The sequence below is a fragment of the Ceratotherium simum genome, chromosome 7 (assembly GCF_057802395.1).
Source record: "Ceratotherium simum simum isolate JZ-2026a chromosome 7, ASM5780239v1, whole genome shotgun sequence".
Lineage (NCBI taxonomy): Eukaryota > Metazoa > Chordata > Mammalia > Perissodactyla > Rhinocerotidae > Ceratotherium > Ceratotherium simum.
In genome coordinates, this window is record NC_141906.1 from 33657673 (window position 1) to 33677910 (window position 20238).

Genomic DNA, 20238 nt, shown 5'->3' on the forward strand with positions numbered 1-20238 from the left:
TATTTCAATTTTCTTAAGAGACAACTATTATCAGTTAAAGCAGGGTTGGAAAACTTTTTTCTGCAAAAGGCCAGATAGTAAATATTTTAGGCTTTGCAGGCTATATCACTGCTGTCTCAACTACTCAACTCTGCTTGTGTAGCACAAAAGCAATCATAGACAATATGTAAACGAATGAGTATGGTTGTATTCCAATAAAACTTTATTTACAGAAACAGTCAACGGGCCAGATTTGTCCCTCCGGCTGCAGTTTGCTGACCCCTGAATCAAAGGATTCTTGGATGTAAGCACCAGACCCTAGCTGATTAAGCACAAAATGAATTTACTGAAAGAATATTGGGTGGCTCACAGAAGTTTGGGGAAAGGCTGGAGAAACAAGTTTAAGGCTAAACTTCCAGAACAAATCACAAAGCCACACTGAAGAACTAGTCCAATGAGGAAACCATTGCTATTACTTCTGATCATTAGATGCTAGAATGGGTAGCACTGCCACTTCTGGGCCAAGAATGCAACCGCCTTAGTGAAACAGCCACCAGCACCAATACCACTTCAGTGCCAGGAACTCAACTGTGCAAGTGAGGCTGCCGCCTCTTCTGCCAAGGAAATAAAGTTAGCTCCCCATTATTTTCTCTCTCACGTCATTAAGTCCTAAATCCAAGCGTGGTGTGGGTACACGGTATTGGTAAAAACTAAGTCACTGCCTGTGCCCTAGAAGCTTGAGTTTGAGAACTATCTAAATTTTTACCTCCTTTAGGGGACAGCATCTTTGCCCCCAAGAAGACTCAAAAATAGAGAACACAAAATGCTGTGCAGTAAAAACAAATGATAACTATCCATTTTAGTTATCTCTTACTTATACTTTTTCTTCCCATATATAAATTGTTTTTTAAAAATACTCCAGCCTAACATATTGTCATTAACCCTAACAAACTGAATATGCTCTCACCATCTCCCCAAAAACGGGACAACACAAAGTCTTATCAGTTACAACATCCCAGCATTAAATTCTAAGGAATTTCTCTCTTAATTGTTGCATGCTTTAAGTACCAGCTACTACTCTAAGCCTCCATGCCTTTGTTCATGCTGTTACCTCTGACTGGAATAGCCTTATCTCTCATTATTCCCCTTTGTTTCCTGGCAAACTCTTAATCTTCAGGTGTCATCTCCTCTAACTTGCCATCTCTGATGTAGTCCTGCCCGAAGGCTTGAGTAGGTCCTCCTCCTTTAGGATCTTAGAGCACCTCATGAAAATTCTTGTCACTTTATTGACCACAGGTGTCTCATATCTCCAGCAGACTATAGATTAGGGAATATTTCATTCATTTCTGTTCCCTCAGTACCTAATCGAAGCCTGGTATATAGAAAGTTCTCAACAATTATACCTACTGAATCCAAATAAATCTAAACAATAAAAACATCATGTATCTTTTGGTCCAGCCACTCAATTTCTCTTTGTCTTGGTCCAATTCCTTTTATATCCCAGGATATATGCTTGTTTCCAAGGCTGCCTTAAATATCTCTCCTAAACATTTAAAATGCTACAGCAGCACAAGTGGCTTTAAAAATAAAGGTGATTATAAATTCTTTACAAATCCAGAAACTGTTTGAAGGTCCACTGCATCATCAAAGCAGACCATTTTAATAGGCATATCGCCATTTTAAGGACTCCTAGACTCAAAACACTTTAGACACAGATTTTTTTTTTTTTTAATGAGCTCCCAATATTTCTTGCCACTGAAATCTTTCTTCTCACTTTAATTAAGCTTAGACTCCAACTATGGTGTTCCATAGGTCAGCCAAGGTTTTAGAAAAGAAGTATTTTCTATAAGATATGACAATCCCCAACATTTACGCAGTTGTTTACAATTAACAAAGCACAGTCATATCCATTATCTAATATAATTCTTACATACAATCTTGCGAGATTTCTCCTCACAAGCAAAGCCAAGTCCCAAAGCCATCTCTCCTGGACTACTACCACCACCAGCTCCACCACCACCCCCAACACACACACATTTGCTACAGCTCTTTTCACTTATACAGATTATCTATTATCCATAGTGAAGTGCGAGCAGCTTAAGGGAAGGGACCAGGCCTAGAACAGTGAACAGCATAGTAAATGCTCGATAATTGTCTGTCGAATAAACAAACCAAAGTGAGTGAGGCAGAACAGTTAGCATTTTTGTTTCAATAAAGTAGAAACTGAGGTGACTTTCCCAAATTCTCCTAGCCAAGACTATAATCAGGGTATTCTTGACTTTCAATTCAGGACTCTTTTTACCACAGTGCCCTCTTCTAGGACTATTCAGTGTAAAAAAGAAGGAATTCTGAACTAGGACTCAGAAGTTCTGGTGCTCGGACAAGCCACTTAACTTCTCTGAGTGTCAGTTTCTTCATTTTTCAAATGGAAACAATCACACTGCCTTTCCCTCTCTGAACACACTGTGAAGATTACATAAGATGATGTGAGTAAAAGTGGCCTGAAAAGTGTGAAATCAGGGGCTGTCCTGGTGGCACAGTGGTTAAGTTCGCACACTCCGCTTAGGCAGCCCAGGGTTCGCAGGTTTGGATCCCGGGTGTGGACCTACACACTGCTCATCAAGCCTCCAATGCTGTGGAGGCATCCCACATACGAAATAGAGAAAGACTGGCAGGGATGTTAGCTCAGGGACAATCTTCCTCACACACAAAAAAAGTGTAAAATGATATACTAGGCCAGAGATAATGCTTAGGTTGATGACTCCCACTGTCAGTAACAAAGTCAAAATCAGAGTCTGCCCTAGAAGAATCATATTTATTTTAAAAGCTCTAAAAAATCAGTTTTATCATCCTCACTTTACAAATGAGAAAAATGAGGCACAGAGAGCTTAACACTTGCCCAAGACTGCAAATCTAGTAGATATTAGAGCTGGAATTAGAATTCAAGTCCATCACATCCTAAACATCTTCCTGTGCTGCTTCCCCAACATTATATAATAAAAGCCTTTATTCTTCTTTAATTTCTTTTTGTGTGTGTGTGAGGAAGATCAGCCGTGAGCTAACGTCTGTTGCCAATCTTCCTGTTTTTTGCTGAGATTAGCTAACATCCATGCCCATCTTCCTCTACTTTATATGGGACACCTGCAACAGCATGGCTTGATGAGTGGTGAACATGTCCACGCCTGGGATCCGAACCTGCGAACCCCGGGCTACCCAAGTGGCGCGTGCGAACTTAACCACTACACCACTGGGCCAGCCCCTATTCTTGAATTTCAGCTACCACTAGGCAGATGGAACAGTGCTAATCTTGAGTTGAGAACATTCCATCGTCTCTTAGGCCAAATCAAACTAAGAATTCACCTTGTAGGTAAGTACAGCTTGACTGCAATCCCTGTAGTGCCATGCCTCAGTACGATGAGCTAAAAATTGAATACGTATATTAGAAAATTTTGAAATTATTTTAACTAGACTAAAAATCTGACAGGAAAAGCAAAACTGAACCATTCATTGCTATGATTATGAAACATGGAAAAGAGCCTAGGCTTTGAAATTAGTTCAAATGTAAAGTAGAAAAGAAAAGCCTGGACAAAGGGCTGGAGGAGGGAATAAGCAGAACAAGAGAGGATCAAGAGGTGACAATTGGGCCGGCCCTGTGGCTTAGCGGTTAAGTGAGTGCGCTCCGCAGCTGGTGGCCTGGGTTCGGATCCTGGGCGCGCACCGACGCACTGCTTCTCCGGCCATGCTGAGGCCGAGTCCCACATACAGCAGCTAGAAGGACGTGCAGCTATGACATAACAACTATCTACTAGGGCTTTGGGGGGAAAAAAATAAAAAAATAAATAAAATAAAAAAAAAAAAAGAGGTGACAATGACTGGAGCAAATGGGGTTGGGAGTGAGAACTAAGAAAATGCAGTCCCCTAGTCTTCTCTTCCTCCCCAGACACCCCCATAGCCAGCAAGGAACCTAATCTGTGATGCTTATTTTCTCCCTCCAGCACCTGAACAATACAGATTAATCAGTCCCCGAGAAAGTCTAAAACACTCCTTTGCTGACACGTCAGCCTAAATGCTGCTCCACAGACAGTCTGAATGGCAGACAGGCTGTCAGAAGACACACGTTGTCATTATACTGTTCTTCATACAGTCTGGGGTATGTACTTTTGGTAGAGTGATGTAGCTGCTATTATTTGCAGCTTTAAATACATGTATGTGTAGCCAGCAATTCTTTTATTTGGAATGAGAGCACAGAGATATTGTTTTTAAAGACAAATTTGGAATTTACAAAAGAGAACAGCAGTGTGAATAAATAATTTTCTCAGAAAGAGCTCTAGGATAGGGCAGGCATCTGACCCAGCAATGCCACAGTCCAAAACCCTTCCTGTAGTCAGAGCCTCTTAAATCTGAGGAGGGCCTGTAAACAGACTTCAAATGAAAGTAGTGGACTAACAACCCAGAATTCATTCCCTTGACAAGGTCCATCAACCTTCCCTGAGTGTCTACTAGCTACAATGCCATGTGTTCCGTGCATTCAAGGAGTGGCCAACGTATCGGGGGCAACAGATAAGAATTAATCATGAAAACAGGAAGAATGAAGCAAGCATTCCATCAGAAGTAGGAAAAAAGGGATTAATTTTAACTATGGAGGTCAGAGAGGCTTCACCAGGCAACCCGCCCCCTCATGGATGCCCTCCTCACTGTACTCAGACTCTGACATTCCACACCAGACATCTGAACTAGCACCCCAACGGATTTTGTCCGATAGTGAAGAAAAAAGTTGGCTAAGTCAGGTAGAGGAGAAAGCAAAGACAAAAACCCAGAAGAGTAAACATACTGGGGTATATCTAAGGAATGGCCAGTGACCATGCTTGGAGTGCAGGGTACACAGAAGAATTAATAAGAAATGAGGCAGGAAAGGCACACTTGGGTCAGATCCAGGAGGGCCTTAAATGCCAGCCTAAGGAACTTGAAATTTATTCTACAAGCAAGGGGAACTACTATAAAGTTTTTAAGCAGAGTAGTGGCATGATTTGACTTATATTTTAGAAAGATCACTCTAGCAGAAGTGTGAAAGGTAAGGGAAGATTAGAAGCAGTAAGACTGTTAGCAAGCTACTGTATTATAATAGTCTAGTTAAGAGATGATGAGGACAGCCCAAGCGTGATCAGAGCCTAAGCAAGGTGAGAAAGGTCCACACTGGGGAGGGGGAGAGGTAGCCTGGTAAGGAGAATCAGAGCCCAAGTAGGGTGAGAAGGGCATCCACGCATGGGGCAGAGGTGGACTGGTGTGGGATATCAGAGTCCGAGTACAGTGAGGAGGCATCCATGAGGGGAGAGGGTGCTTAGTGTGGTATGTCAGAGCCGAAGCTACAGAAGTGAAGAAGGAGTCCCCATGGTAGAGAAGCCCAGTATAGGGTGTGGACCCATGCAGGATGAGTAGGGCATCCACACAGTGGGGAGAGGCTGTAATGGGGAGTTGGAAACTCATTTCCTCACTATGTCTACTGAGAGGGCCTGGGAACAGCATCAGCCCAATAGCAATAAGCATACCTAGCAGCAAGATCTTGGTTTCTAAATATCACTTAACACTAAAAGAAACCAGTGCTCCTTGGTGAAATGGCTTATTCCAGTGCTGGGGCAGAGAAAGCACAAGATGAGCCTAGAACATCTTGTTGGGCCAGAAAGCAAAGGAATGGTCAAAGAATGATAAGGACATGTCAAAAGCGGACAGAAGCCAACTTGAATGGGGGTCCTACTGGCCAAATGAGGGAGAATTTGACCACCAAAATAAATAATGATAGCAATAGATTATTACCCATTGAATAAAATAGGAAGCCATGAGTCCATACAGATACAACTAAATATATTGAAAGTCTGGCAAGGAAAAGGATATTTACATAGTTTCATAGTACTTCCCTACAAAATACTTATTAATTATGAATGAGAAGAGTTAATTTCACAGTGGAGAAACCTGGCAGACACCATTTTAAGCAAGTTCCCAAACTGAACATCAACAGTAAAGAGACAACAGCCACAAAATACAGTAGAAAGAATATGAACTCTAAGCTTAGATCTAGTTTTTCATTCCTGACTCTGCCACCTGGGGCTAGTTATTTAACTTTTCTTTCTTTTTGTTTTTTTTACTGAGGAAGATTCACCCTGAGCTAACATCTGTTGCCAATCTTCCTCTTTTTTTTTTTTTTTTGCTTGAGGAAGATTAGCCCTGAGCTAACATCTGTGCCAATCTTCCTCTACTTCGTATGTGGGTTGCCACCACAGCATGGCTGACAAGTGGTGTAGGTCCACACCTAGGAGCCAAACCCGCGAGCCCGGGGCCACTGAAGCAGAGCACACTGAACTTAACCACTACACCATGGGGCCAGCCCCTATTTAACCTTTCTGAACTGGAATTTCCTCACCTATCACAAGGGGATAAAGTTGTTGTTGTGAAGAGTTAGAGAAATAACATTTAAAGGACCTATCAAAAGTGCTATGAACAGTAGAGGATTAAAATATACCTATTATTTAGCTACATTTTTGTTACATTATTTGTAAAATTTTGCTATTATCTGCATTATTATTTACAATGATAATTTGCATTATTATTTATATTTGCATTATTTGCTACATTATTTACATTATTTTTGCTACATTATTTGCAACTCTACCTTTTGCAAATAACTCATGTGTATACAATTTTATAGTATGCGTCTAGGATATCATTTACACCTCATACCAACCCTGAGAGATTATGGAAAAAAGTGGTATTCTCTTTCCAATTTGACACATGAGGCAACTGAAACATGAATACAATGAACTGATGTGCCTAATGTTTAACAGTTAACTGTACAGCTGAGCCCTGAAACATGTACTCTGAACTCCCTCTCCAGTGGCCTTTCCCCCTCATAGAGCCTATGTGTTGCTGAGGGAAACAGCCTTTCTCAAAGGTTATCCCCTTTCACCAGAATGTGGAATAATATGAAAGGAGATAATCTCTCTGAGATGGGAGTGTGATTAAGACCAACTAAGAGGGCCGGCTCCGTGGCTTAGCGGTTAAGTGCGCGCGCTCTGATGCTGGCGGCCCGGGTTCGGATCCCGGGCGCGCCCGGAGGCACCACTTCTCCGTCCAACGCGAGGCCGAGTCCCACGTACAGCAACTAGAAGGATGTGAACCTATGACATACAACTATCTACTGGGGCTTTGGGGGGAAAAAAATGAATAAATAAAATCTTTAAAAAAAAAAAAAGACCAACTAAGAAAGAGTAAAGCATCTTTTTCCACTCAGAACCAGAACAGGAAGAGTCACCTAACCATCTAGCTACTTAGAACTTATCAAAACAACAAACTCTTCAGAAGGACCTAAGTGAAGGAAGCCCCACAAAAGGCAAGTAATTTCACAATATGTTATAACTAGAAGGGATCTTAAATACTTCCAAGTCCAACTTTCCCATGTACAGATGATGAAACTGAGACCTGGAGAAGGGAAAGGACATCTCCGAGGTCACAAAGAGTTACAATATGCCAACCATATAACCACTGAATGGCCTGAAAATAAGATCATTGTAGAGTTCATTTGGTAACTATTTATCACAAATCAACACAAGATACTGTCTTTATCACACTCTTGTATCCTCAACTCTAAGCCTGTGTTTTTCTATCTCCTCAATTACAGTGAATGGCCCCAACATCTTAGTCATCTGTGTACTCCTACAGGCTTGGTAAGCAGTTGGTGCCCAATAAATACTTGTCATAAAACACAATATGATCCCAGGTATGCAAAGTTGGTTTAACATCCAAAAAATAATCAATCAATACACCATATTAATATAATAAAGGACAAAAGATATAAGATCATCTCTATTGATGCAGAAAAAGCATCTGACAAAATCCAACACCCTTTCATGATAAAAACACTCAAAATTTACAATAAAGAGTAAAAAAGCTCTAGAGTATATGAACACAGGCACTCAGCATGCAGTCCTGAATAAAGAAGGGGTATAAGTGGATACTTCAATTGCATTCTTCCCAAAGAATCCAAACTTACTTTATGTTTCAATTCGTATACCCTGATGACCACATCACCATTGAAATAGGAATTTCAGGGAGATAACATGATTCCTAGTTCTGGGTTGGCAAGGAGAATGAGACTTTCTCGGTTCTCAGTAGACGCTTATCCTGTGGTTGGAGGCCACACCAGGACATCATTGGTGGGCAACCAAAGATAGAAAGGAGAAAAGAACAGCTGTTTAATACTTTTGTTTATAGAAGGAAAAACTGAGGGATTTGCCTAAGGCCACACAGCAAGATCATACAGTTCCAATCATATGATAAGCATGGCAAGGAGCACGATGTTTTACAAAAAGTTCTGGGGCTAAGGACAGGAAAAATCAGATCTAGTCCCAAAATTGCTACCAAATTACTGTCTAATCTTGAATAAATCAATCTCTTACTCTCAGTTCCCTTTCCATGTGCCAAGTGATTCAGAAATTTCACAAATAAAAGTAACTACCACACGCAAGGCACTGTGCTGAGATACTGTGGTGAACAAAACCGAGTCAATCTGTTTACACATAAGTCTACATTTATGGAGCTTACAGGATAGAACACTGCAGAAGTCAGGTATTAAAAAAGTAAACAAACCAATTATAACATAATTACATTTGTGATACACAGCCAGTGTCAATCAGGAAGTAAGAAGTGGTTAGGAGAGCACATACGCAGAAGAAAACCAACAAACTCGAGACTACAAATCAGAAGGAGCTCCTCTCAGCTCTCCCTCCATCACAAACAGGGGCTCAGTATTTCCTGGCCACACGTTGTCATCTGACTGCCTGCTGCTCTGTGTGGCTGGAAGCATCGTGGCCAACTATAAAAAACATAAAACATACATACAACAAATGCCAGCCAGCCCCACCAGTCTCGGCCACATTCTCTCTCTGAGTCTCAGTGTCTTTAGCTATAAAATGGGGATAACACTATCTACTTCACAGCATTATTCTGAAGATAAAACAGGAAAAAGAACTCTGGATAGCAATCTACTCCAGTGTGCCCCCAGGACTCAGTATACGTTAGGTAGGCACATTACACCTTCCCCATCTGTAAAACCGAGATCACATCTGTACCCACCTCACAGAGGAACTGTGAGGATTAAATGAGATAAAATATAGGTAAGAGACTTAGCAGAGTCTCTGACACATAGAAACTCATAAAAACATTAGCTGCTCTTCTTCTGTTTTTTTCTTTTTTGTGTGTGTGTGAGGAAGATCAGCCCTGAGCTAACATCTGCCAATCCTCCTCTTTTTGCTGAGGAAGACTGGCCCTGGGCTAACATCCGTGCCCATCTTCCTCCACTTTATATGGGACGCCGCCACAGCATGGCCTGACAAGCAGTGCGTTGGTGCGCACCCGGGATCCAGGTTGGCGAAGCCCCCCGGGCCACCGCAGCGGAGCGCGTACACCCAACCGCTTGCACCACTGGGCCGGCCCCAACATTAGCTGCTCTTAATTCTCTTAACCTTTTTCCCTAAATTTCCTCATTTGTAAAACAGGGACTACAATAGTACCTAACTTACAGGATTATTATGGGGATTAAATGAGCTAATATATTTAAAGGCTTAGAACAGTGTCTGGCACATAGTAAGTGCTATATAAGTATGAGATTATATTATTATTATTATTATTAATTTTATCTCTTAGCTGTCCCTACAATTTACATGTATATAAACCACTGGTTTTCAATCAGAGTTGATTTTGTCTTGTCCAGCAGGGGACATTTGGCAATGTCTAGAGACATTTTTGATTGTCACAACTGGAAGTAGACGCTACTGGCATCTAGTGGGTAGAGGATAAGGATGCTGCCAAACATCCTACAATGCACAGAACAGCTCCCTACCCCTCAAAATAGAATTAAATAATCCAAAATATCAATAGTCTCAAGGTTGAGAAACTCCAATATAGACTAAACAAATCAGACAAAAGTTCTGTCTTCCTCCTTCTCTGAACTCCAAGAGTATTTTATTTGGATCACTCTTCTAGACTTTATTAAAACAGGTATAAAAGTTTTAGACCTGAAACAAGTTTTAGAGGGCCCCTTACTTTACCAAGGTCTAAAACGGGCAAGCAGGTTACAAAAGAACAGAGATTCAGTAAAAAAAAAAAAGCCAGAAGTGGAACCCAGGTCCCCTGACTCTCAGACTGGTGCTCGTTCCATGAGCTAACTCAGATACCCTGCAAGCACTTCCTCCATCCCTTCCCAGCTCCCTCTACCCCTTTTCCTCTTTCCTCTTCCTCTTTCTGCCCCTCCTCCCCAGGTTTGGAAATAGGATCTATTTCCTCTCTAGCATCAACAGAAGTCAAGAGACAGGGCTGACCTTTCTACCCACCCTCCCAGTTGCTTACCTTCACAAGGACCTGCCCTCTTGAGCTCCAGTCTGGGCTTGGACCAGAGGCCAAGAACTCTTCCTATTTACCTTGACCAGGGTCCTTGCTTGTAGGGGACAAGCTGAGCTGCTTTGGCCACTGCTCTCTCCCGAGGTTAGGCAGGCGTTCTGCCCGAAAGCATAACTTGGGTCAGACAACCTGGATTAATTTCCCTTTCCCCGTCTATGGGAATGAACTGGCCTCTGGGAGGGGCCAAAGGCAAGTTGTAACAGCTTACATTGGACTTTCTCCCCAGGAAGTGGTTTTGAAGAGAAAGAAGACTGTGGGTATCTCGTGAGAGAAAACATGGAGAAAGGATATGTAAGAGAAAAAGACACTGAGGGCTTTAACAGAGTACTCAGCTGCATACAGGACATCTCAAACATTTCCCACATCTAATTCTTACCAGTACTTTGAGGACAAATGCCTGCCTCCTCAAAAAAGCCTCCCATGACCACTTCAGCCCATGAAAATATTAAGCAAGTGTTCATTATGTGCCAGCCACTACAGTAACTTTATCTCATTTACTCTTCACAACCTAAGGTACTCATTATCCCCATTTTAGAGATGAAGAAATGAGGATAAGAGAGGTTAAGTAACTTGCTTTACTGCCTTAGCCAAGAAGTATTAGAGCTGCAATTTATCTCCACATCTTCCAGACACCAGAAAACAAAGCTCTCAACTACTTTACTAAACTGTTTCTCAAGACAATTTCCCCCTGCTTTGAACCTATATTGCATTTACCATCTGTATCATATACTAAGCAATTAATTTCAGGCTGCCTTGTCTTAGTTACATGTGCATCAGAAGATTTGTTCCAGACCCTGTGCTAGGTCCTGTGAATAAAAGATATAAATAGCAGACAGTCTCTTCACTAAAGCAGGGTTTTTCAAGCTGTTTTGACTACAATCCACAGTAAGAATATAATTTATATGAAGACCCAGTACACACATACACACCCACAAACCTATAAATACAAAACTGAAACAAAAGTTTCACAAAACAATCCTTGCTCTTTCTATATACAATATATTCTGATATTTTCTCTGGTGTATTCTATTTGACTTTTTTTTTATTTGACTTTTTTAAAATGCTGGTCCAACTTACTACATTAAATCCAGCACCCACAATCCACGACTTACAGTTTGAAAACACACTGCTCTTGAGAGCTCCCAGGTTAAAAAGAGATAAGACATGAGTAACAATAAAAATCATTACAATAACAGTAGCCAACGTTTCAGGAACTCTTATTGTGTGTCTAGCACTCTAATAAGCACTTTACACGAATTTTTTGAGCCAAGATCCAATCCAGGTCTGCCTATTTGAATCCAATGTCCATATTCTTTTTGCTACACCATATTGCCCACGCAGCATGAGTTCTATAACGAGGAACATTTCCATGAGGGATGGGGTAGGGAGATAAAACAGTCACGAAGCTTCACCAAGCGAAGATTTCTGAAGTACGTCTTGAAGTAGAAATTTTCAAGAATTTGGCACACGAGCTCCTATAGGCACTCCATAAATATTTGTAGATGGAACCCTTTACCTTCCTTCTCTTGTGATGTTGAAAAACAGCATGATCTTTTTAGATGAAAATCCATGTAATCTTTAACTGATGCTGTCTCTGCTAATAGAAATTTCAAGGTACACAGGCAGCATGGCACTGAAGAAAAAAAGTTTTAGAGTTTGGTAACAGCTTCTCTAGAAGAGCTGTCTATGGAAAGACACCCAGGACTCGCTACCAGGAAACCAGGATCCTAATCCCAGTTCTATCACAGAATTTCTGTGTGACTTTGGGCAGATGTCTCTACCTCTCTGGGACTCAGTTACTAAGCTATAAAATGATGATGAAAACAGATCATGTGATCAGCAAGTTTCTTCCTAAAACTAATAAATTCTAATAATAATAAATTCTAATGATTCTAGTACTAATAAATTCATTAAGTCCATGAAAAAAGAATAAATAATTTTAATAAAAATCACTCACTCACAAAGACATGAAGATGAACTTGAGTCTCTAAAAGTGAGGTCCTGAGTCTCTGCTTGCCTGATCCCCTTAGCTGCAGGTGGAAGATGCACACCCAATGGCCTGACATGCACTATTTCATCTGCCTGAGCCTAAGTTTCCTCATGTGAAAGGCCAGTGATTAGAAGCTATAGAGGAGTAGATTTTAGTTTTAAGAGCCAAAATGTCAAACCATGAAAATGACTGCCTCTAGCAATAGACAGTTCTCCATCATGGAAGTATGCAAACAGATATTGAAAAATACTTGGCAGGAACTTTGCAGAAGGAATTCAAACATGGGATAAAGGCCATTAGATGCCCCTAAAGAGAACTTTCAGTCCAAAAATTCTACAGTTCTCCCTTCACACAACAACAGAAAGAATAACCTTTAGCAGACTTTGGAGGGAAAAAAACACCAAAGGAGTTTTCTGATCTTTTCCTTTCTCCTTTCCTCCTTCTTTCGATATTTCCATCCCAGCACACTAGGTCATTCACTCCCAGAGACATCATGGGATGTCTTGCCTGCTCTTTTCAGGATTTGTTTATAATTTATGAAGAGGGAAGGAGGGGTTAAGTTGTCAAGGAAAGAACCACCAGGTCTATCTGCAGGGGCCCAGGACCACACCAGCGAATACTTCTCAGGAGAGTGGGAAGTTATGAGATTGGCTCTACCCAGCAGTAGAGCCTGGGTTTCTCAGGGCACACAGATTAATGGCCCTCAAAGCATAAAGTTAGGAACCCAGTATGGATATCTAATTCAGCCCCAGCCACCCAGACTAGTCTAAGACACTCCTGTCATTGGAGAATCAGGCATTGTAAACTGTGTCCGTGGTACCTCCACTGGATGATCTTGGGCCATTCACTTCCTCACTCTGAGCCCGAACAATTCCAACTGTAAAATTACCAATTGTAAAATGAATATATAAGATGATCTGTAAAATTTCTTCCGGTATTGATTTTGTTACTCTAATATAAAATGGTATTCTTATAATTTAACTAGAATCTATCCTTAATTCTCAAAGATATAAGTACAAAAATAATAAATACTTAGCACCTAGAGAGCAAATATTATGGGGCAGGTGCAGTACTTTACCTGCTCATCTCCTTTAATCTTCATAGCAATCCTATTTTACACATGAGGAAACAAACTGAGTTAGGTTAAGAAACTTGGCCAAGGTCACACAAGTAAGTTAGAGAGCTGGAGCTTCACCCAGAGCTACTTATTCTAAGTCCAGTCCTCTTTCCACTAAACCATTCATTTCCAGCCTTCTATTCCAAAAAGAATACTTAGAAAGTAAGAGAACAGAAAGTAGGGAAAAGATGGCTAGAGATTAGCTCCAATAAGCTGGCAAGATCTGCTTTCTACAGCCAACAGGGAAATAACAAAAAGTGTTGAAACCACCAAAAGACAAGAGCCCTCCCAAGCTGCTGCAAGCAAGATTCATCTGAATTCCTCCCACCTCTACCCATTCCATTAGGTTAGTCTCCAAAAAAACAGATGGGCTTGGGGACCAATAATAGGCCAGGGAAAGTATGTTTACATCTAAATAATCCAAAGGAGGCTGAGGCCAACTTAGAAGACCAGCCCTTCTCACCGACTGAATCTCACCAATTGAATCAGTGAATCTCACTGATTCACCCAGCCCCCTTCTCTCCCAGGAAGCCTGTTCCATGACCTCTGATCTGCCTCTCCAAGGAACGCCTTCACCCCTTCAGAGCTGGATCTTGATTCCTGAAGAAGCTATACCACCTCAGAGACAGGAGATGCAGCCATCAGCAACAAGTGTCCATCTCTCCCAACACTGGCTTAAAGAAAAAAATCTAAGGAGAAAAGGGTGAGAAAAATAGTCTAGGTTTCTTAGGAGACATCCAGGTCCACTCCTCTGCTGGTTCCATCTGTAGAAATGCAGAAAAGAGGGTACTCCAGCACCTCTTAGGCTACTGCTTGTCCAATGGCATCAGAAAAATCAACCCCTTTCTTTACACAGAGAAGTCCTTTGAGGTCACTTAATTCAGTGGTTTCCAAGCTTTTCTTAAAGCTTCTCAACCTTTTTCCTCTTTTACAGATAAAAAGTAGAGCTGCTGTGGCTGAAAAGGAGATGGGGAAGTTCTACTTCCTCAGCCTCTTCCCACCTCCCAATCTCACCCCAGCAGCCTGTGAGGTTGTGCTTCAAAACCCTGAGACTCTAATGCCCTGTGACCCAGCCATCCCACTACTGGGAATCTACCCAACGAACCTGAAATCAACAATCCAAAGAGGCTTATGCACCCCTATGTTCATTGCAGCATTATTCACCATAGCCAAGAAGTGGAAGCAACCTAAGTGTCCCTTGACTGACGATTGAATTAAGAAAATGTGGTATATATATACAATGGAATACTACTCAGCCATAAAAAAAGACAAAATCGTCCCATTTGCAACAACATGGATGGGCCTGGAGCGTATTATGTTAAGTGAAATAAGCCAGAAAGAGAAAGACAAACACTGTATGATGTCACTCATATGTGGAATATAAACCAACACATGGACAGAGAAAACAGTACTGTGGTTCCCAGGGGCAGTGGGGGTGGGGGGTGGGCACAAGGGGTGAAAGGAGTCATATATATGGTGATGGACAAACAAAAATGCACAACCCAAAATTTCACAATGTTAAAAACCATTAAAACATCAATTAAAAAAAAAAAAAAACAAAAAACAACCTGAGACTCTAGTTTAACACCTCCGTGTTATACTTAAGGAAACCAAGGTCCAGAGAAAGAACATAACTTTGTCAAGATCATAGTCAGTTAGTGCCAAAGCTGGAACTCAAATTCAGATGTACTGACTTAAAGGGAAGTCAATTTCCCATCTCATTACACTACTCTTTTGAGATGATCACATGAAAATGAATGTGAAAGGGTTTTTAAAAGCACTAAGTGCAGGAGGCATGTACAGTTCCCTCAGCTACTTTTCTCTATGGTGACAGAATCAAAATGCTCAGATTTCCAAGGACAATTTTACCATGTAGAACCCAATGGCAAAAAAATCCTCGCATGCTCCCAATCCCTCAATAAAGTGCCTGACTGCAAAAACAGGAATAATTATGTTATCAACTGATAAAGATTGACAGTAGATAAATGAGACTCAGAAGGCTTTGAAGGATTCCCTGCTCCCTGTGTTCCAAGAATCCATCCCTTAAACTCATATGGGAATTCTCCTGGTATCCACCATGTCTGGAACATAGAATAGAATGTGAACCTGCATATGAAGGTTAACTCCTTAATAAATGATGTGTATAGCCTGGGCCTCAAAGTTTCTCCACAACTGTAGTAGCCAGCCTCCAAGACAGTACCCAGTGATCTCTGCCTTCCAGTAATTACACCTTTGTGTATTCCTTCCCACCTAGTAGAAGGGTCAGTCTGTGTGACCAAGAGAATACAGCAGAAGTGATGGTATGTCATTTCTGAAATTAGACTATAAAAGACACTACAGCTTCTGTTTTGGTTGCTCTCTTCTCTCTCGGATCACTTGTTTTGGGGAAGCCAGCTGTCATGTTGTGAGCTGCTCTGTGGAGTGGCCACGTGGCAAGGAACTGAAGCCTTCAGTCAACAGCCAGCAAGAAACTGAGGCTGGCCAACAACCAGCTGAGTGAACATGGAAGGGGACCCTCCAAATAATGGCAGCCCTGGGCAACAGCTTGACTATAACCTCATTAGAGACACTAAGCCAGAACCACTCAACCTGGCACTCTAAGATTCCTGACCCTCAGAAACTGTGTGAGATAATAAATGTTTACTCTTTTAAGCTGCTAAATTTTGCAGACAATTCATTTACACAGCAACAGAAAACCAATACAACCACAAAACTAAGGTTTCCTGGGTTTATATCAGAAAGCTCCAGTTATGAAACCAAAAGTCCAGCTGAAACAAAACCCAAGGCCTCAAGGGTTGTGGCTTCCCCTTAAACAACTGTCTCCACTGCTTACTCATAAGGTGACTAGTTGCAAGTCACTTCATCTTTCTTAGCTGTGGTTTCCTTGTTGAATATACAGGGACATTTTCTTTCTTTTTTTTTTTTTTTTTAAGATTTTATTTATTCCTTTTTTTCCTCCCAAAGCCCCAGTAGATAGTTGTATGTCATAGGTTCACATCCTTCTAGTTGCTGTACGTGGGACTCGGCCTCGGGATGGACAGAGAAGTGGTGCTTTGGGGCGTGCCCGGGATCCGAACCCGGTCCGCCAGCATCAGAGCGCGCGCACTTAACCGCTAAGCCACGGAGCCGGCCCTACAGGGACATTTTCCTTGCAGATTATTGTAAGGATTAAACGAGAATAGTTTTGTAAAAAAGTATCTTTAAAACAGTATAGAAATATACAAATTAAAGTTGTTATAATAAAAACTCTGGAAAGTACCCCACCAAGCCCACTCCCAACAGCCACCAAAAGGAGATGACTCTGTTCAGTGAAGCCAAACGGAAAGGCCTCTACTATATCACTTATCCAACTGCATTAAAAGTATCCCTCACTCTCACTACCCCTTATAATAACAATAAGCAACAATTACCAGCACTTGGTATTACATACCAAGCAAAGAGCTAAGTGCCTTACATTATTTTCTCATTTAATACTCCATTTAACATATAGAGAAACTAAAACTTAGAGAGACTAAAATGATTTCATTAGTAATGGAGCCAGGACTAAACTTCACGCAACTACAAAGACCATGTTCTTTCCACAACCAATATAGTGTTCACTATACCAAGACGCCTGAAAGTATCCAATACAGAAGGCATTCAGGCACAACTTAACAAAACTACTGAAAAAAATGAAAGAGAAAAGAAAAACCACTTTTCAACTTAATGAGGAAATAAAAAGATTCAGAAGTAGATTCCGGAGCTGTCTAGGGTACCAAGAAGTTGTAACACCTTGGACAAGTTATCTGTCAGTAAAAATTTAAAAAGAAAATCCTGACATTTATATAGTACTTTGCAATCTACAAAGCATTCTCAAGTACCTGCAGATATTTGACTGTCACAGCAACCCTGGAAGGTAGTTTTAATTATCTGCATTCTATAAATGAGAAAACTGAGACTCAAAAAGAATCCCAATGACTTGCCATGGTTATTAAACAGCTGGTACATGCCAAAGATAATATACCTAGATTTCTTTATTCTCAGAGGTACCTGAGACTCAAAAGTTTTAAGCAATGCCCAAAGGTCACAGCAAGGACAAGAATCCAGCTTTCTTCTTAGTCTCCTAACCCCATGAGCTTCAACCAGGCATGCAAACCTGGAGAGCATTTGAAAGACACTGATGCCTGGGCCCTATACCAACCCCTACCCCCAAATTTAATTTATTTGGTCCCAAGAGGAACCTGGGTATCAACATATTTTTAAGCTTTCTAGGAGTGGCCATCCTTGAGTTGCCCTAACCCCAAGAGCCACAGATTAAGAAATGTCATGATCAACCCTCATTTTCTAATGTGAAATTCTCTGAGTGAAGTCATCTATTTTTTTGTAAACTCATCACATTTACAAAGCAAAATATCTTCTATTATTATAAATGACTATGTAAGTTAAAATAATTTAATTTCTGGGGGCCGGCCCAGTGGCGTAGCAGTTAAGTTCACACGCTCAGCTTTGGCAGCCCAGGGTTTGCAGGTTTGGATCCCAGGCACGGACCTACGCACTGCGTGTCAAGCCATGCTGTGGTGGCATCTCATATAAAGCAGAGGAAGATGGGCACAGATGTTAGCCCAGGGCCAATCTTCCTCAGCAAAAAAAGAGGAGGATTGGCCACAGATGTTAGCTCAGGGCTAATGTGCCTCAAAAAAAATTTATAATAACAATAATAATAACTGGGGCCGGCCCAGTGGCATAGTGGCTGAGTTCGTGCACTCCGCTTCTTCGGCAGCCCGGGGTTCGCAGGTTCAGATCCCTGACACAGACCTACCCACCGCTTATGAAGCCATGTGGCGGCGTCCCATAGAAAGTGGAGGAAGATGGCCACAGATGTTAGCCCAGGGTCAATCTTCCACAGCGAAAAAAAGAGGAGGATTGGCAACAGACGTTAGCTCAGGGCTAATCTTCCTCACAAAAATAAATAAATAAATAAATGATAATAATAATAACTTAATTTCTGTTATCTAAGAATAAATTTTTATGCACCATGCAATCAACATCTTTTTGGTCAAGACTGGATATGTGGCATGCGGCAACAAAATCACTTATAGACAAAGAAAAGCTGTCCACAATAGTATACGGTGAACAAAAACAGCTAAGAAAAACTGAATTAATTTTTTTTCTCTAAATGTCTTTGCTTGGGGATCTTAGAACTCCTTGGTTCCACCAACATGAATTTATCTGGAGTGTCCTCTTATGAGGGTTTGGATACTGCAAAGACTTGTCTCACAATATGTCCACTTTTCTCTGCCAATTCAAAACTTACCAAGTTCTCTCCCTAACCATCAAGCCCACTGTCACACGTTTGAATTGTGTCTCCCAAAAAACGAAATGTCGGAGTCCTAACGCCCAGTACCTCACAATGTGACCTTATTTGGAAAGAGGGTCTTTAAAGAGGTAATCAAGTTAAAATGAGGTCATTAGGGTGGGTCCTAATCCAACATGACTGGTATCCCTATAAGAAGGGGAAATTTGGACACAAGAGACAGACACACACAGAGAGACAACTGTGAAGAGACACAGGGAGAAGATACCCATCTATAAGCCAAGGAACGTCTGAGGCTACCAGAAGCCAGGAGAGAGCCTAGAACACATCCTTCCCTTGCTCCTTCAGAGGGAGAATGGCCCTGCTGACACCTTGAATTCAGACTTCTGGCCTCTAGAACTGTGACACTATAATTTTCTGTTGTTCTAAACCAACCAGTTTGTGGCACTTTGTTACAGCAGCCCTAGGAAACTAATCATCCACCTTTCCCTAAATTCTTAAAGTTTGTATCCAGTTGATTTGTCAGAACTGTTCAATTTTTAAGCATATACATCCTACATTCCTAACAGAATCAAAGCTTCTTAATGGCAGGAACATCATTTTATACTTATTTTGTATCATTTACTACTCTTAGGGAAAGAACTGACCTCAGAAAACGTATTCAGGAAACATCTGTTCACTTCATCACTTTCCGGAAAATGTTTAACAACCACTATTGTTGTTTTAGAATTTGATAACCAGAAAGTCACTTTTCTTTCTTCTATAATTCTGTCATATCGGAGTTAGCTATTTTAAAATCAACATTCTTCTTCATGAGCTTTTTATATAGATAATACCACATACTCTCAACGAAAATGAGAAAAATGAAAACTTCACAAAATCATAGATTCATGGACTGTTTGGAACTAGGAGAGAGCTTACAGACCATCTAGTGCAATTCTGAAGTTACATCTTCTTCAATTCACACGATACCATTTCTCTCTCTTTTATGATAAATGTCACATCCTCCCTTGTCAGTTGTATTAGTTATTGGTTTACAGGGCTCCTTCCCACCACCCCATCCTCTACTAGGCTACAAGCACATCACGGGCTGAGACTCTCACTCATCCCCAGTGCTTATCACAGCTCATAGTACATGCTCAATCAACAGTTCCTAAAGTATTATTTTCTCTTTCTTTGCCACTAGTCTATGAGCTTCTCCAAGATGGGAATTGGATCTTACTCATCTTTGCACACCTAGGGTCTAGCACAGTATGTAGCATATAATAAATAGAACAATATTTGTTGTTTATGTAATAAAAATATCTTACTCACTATCTCTGTACCAGGCTGTTCCGGCCTATGCTTACCAAGTTCAAACCTCCAACAATCAAAAAACAAAAAGCAGTAGAGTCAAAATGGAGACAACTTTTA

At 41.1% G+C, this 20238-nt stretch overlaps 1 protein-coding gene across 2 annotated transcripts in view; it reads right to left on the minus strand.

Annotated features, from left to right (window-relative positions):
• PAK1 (p21 (RAC1) activated kinase 1) overlaps positions 1-20238 on the minus strand; it is a 134443-nt gene that overhangs the window by 84502 nt on the left and 29703 nt on the right. The gene's annotated exons all lie outside the window — the stretch shown is intronic.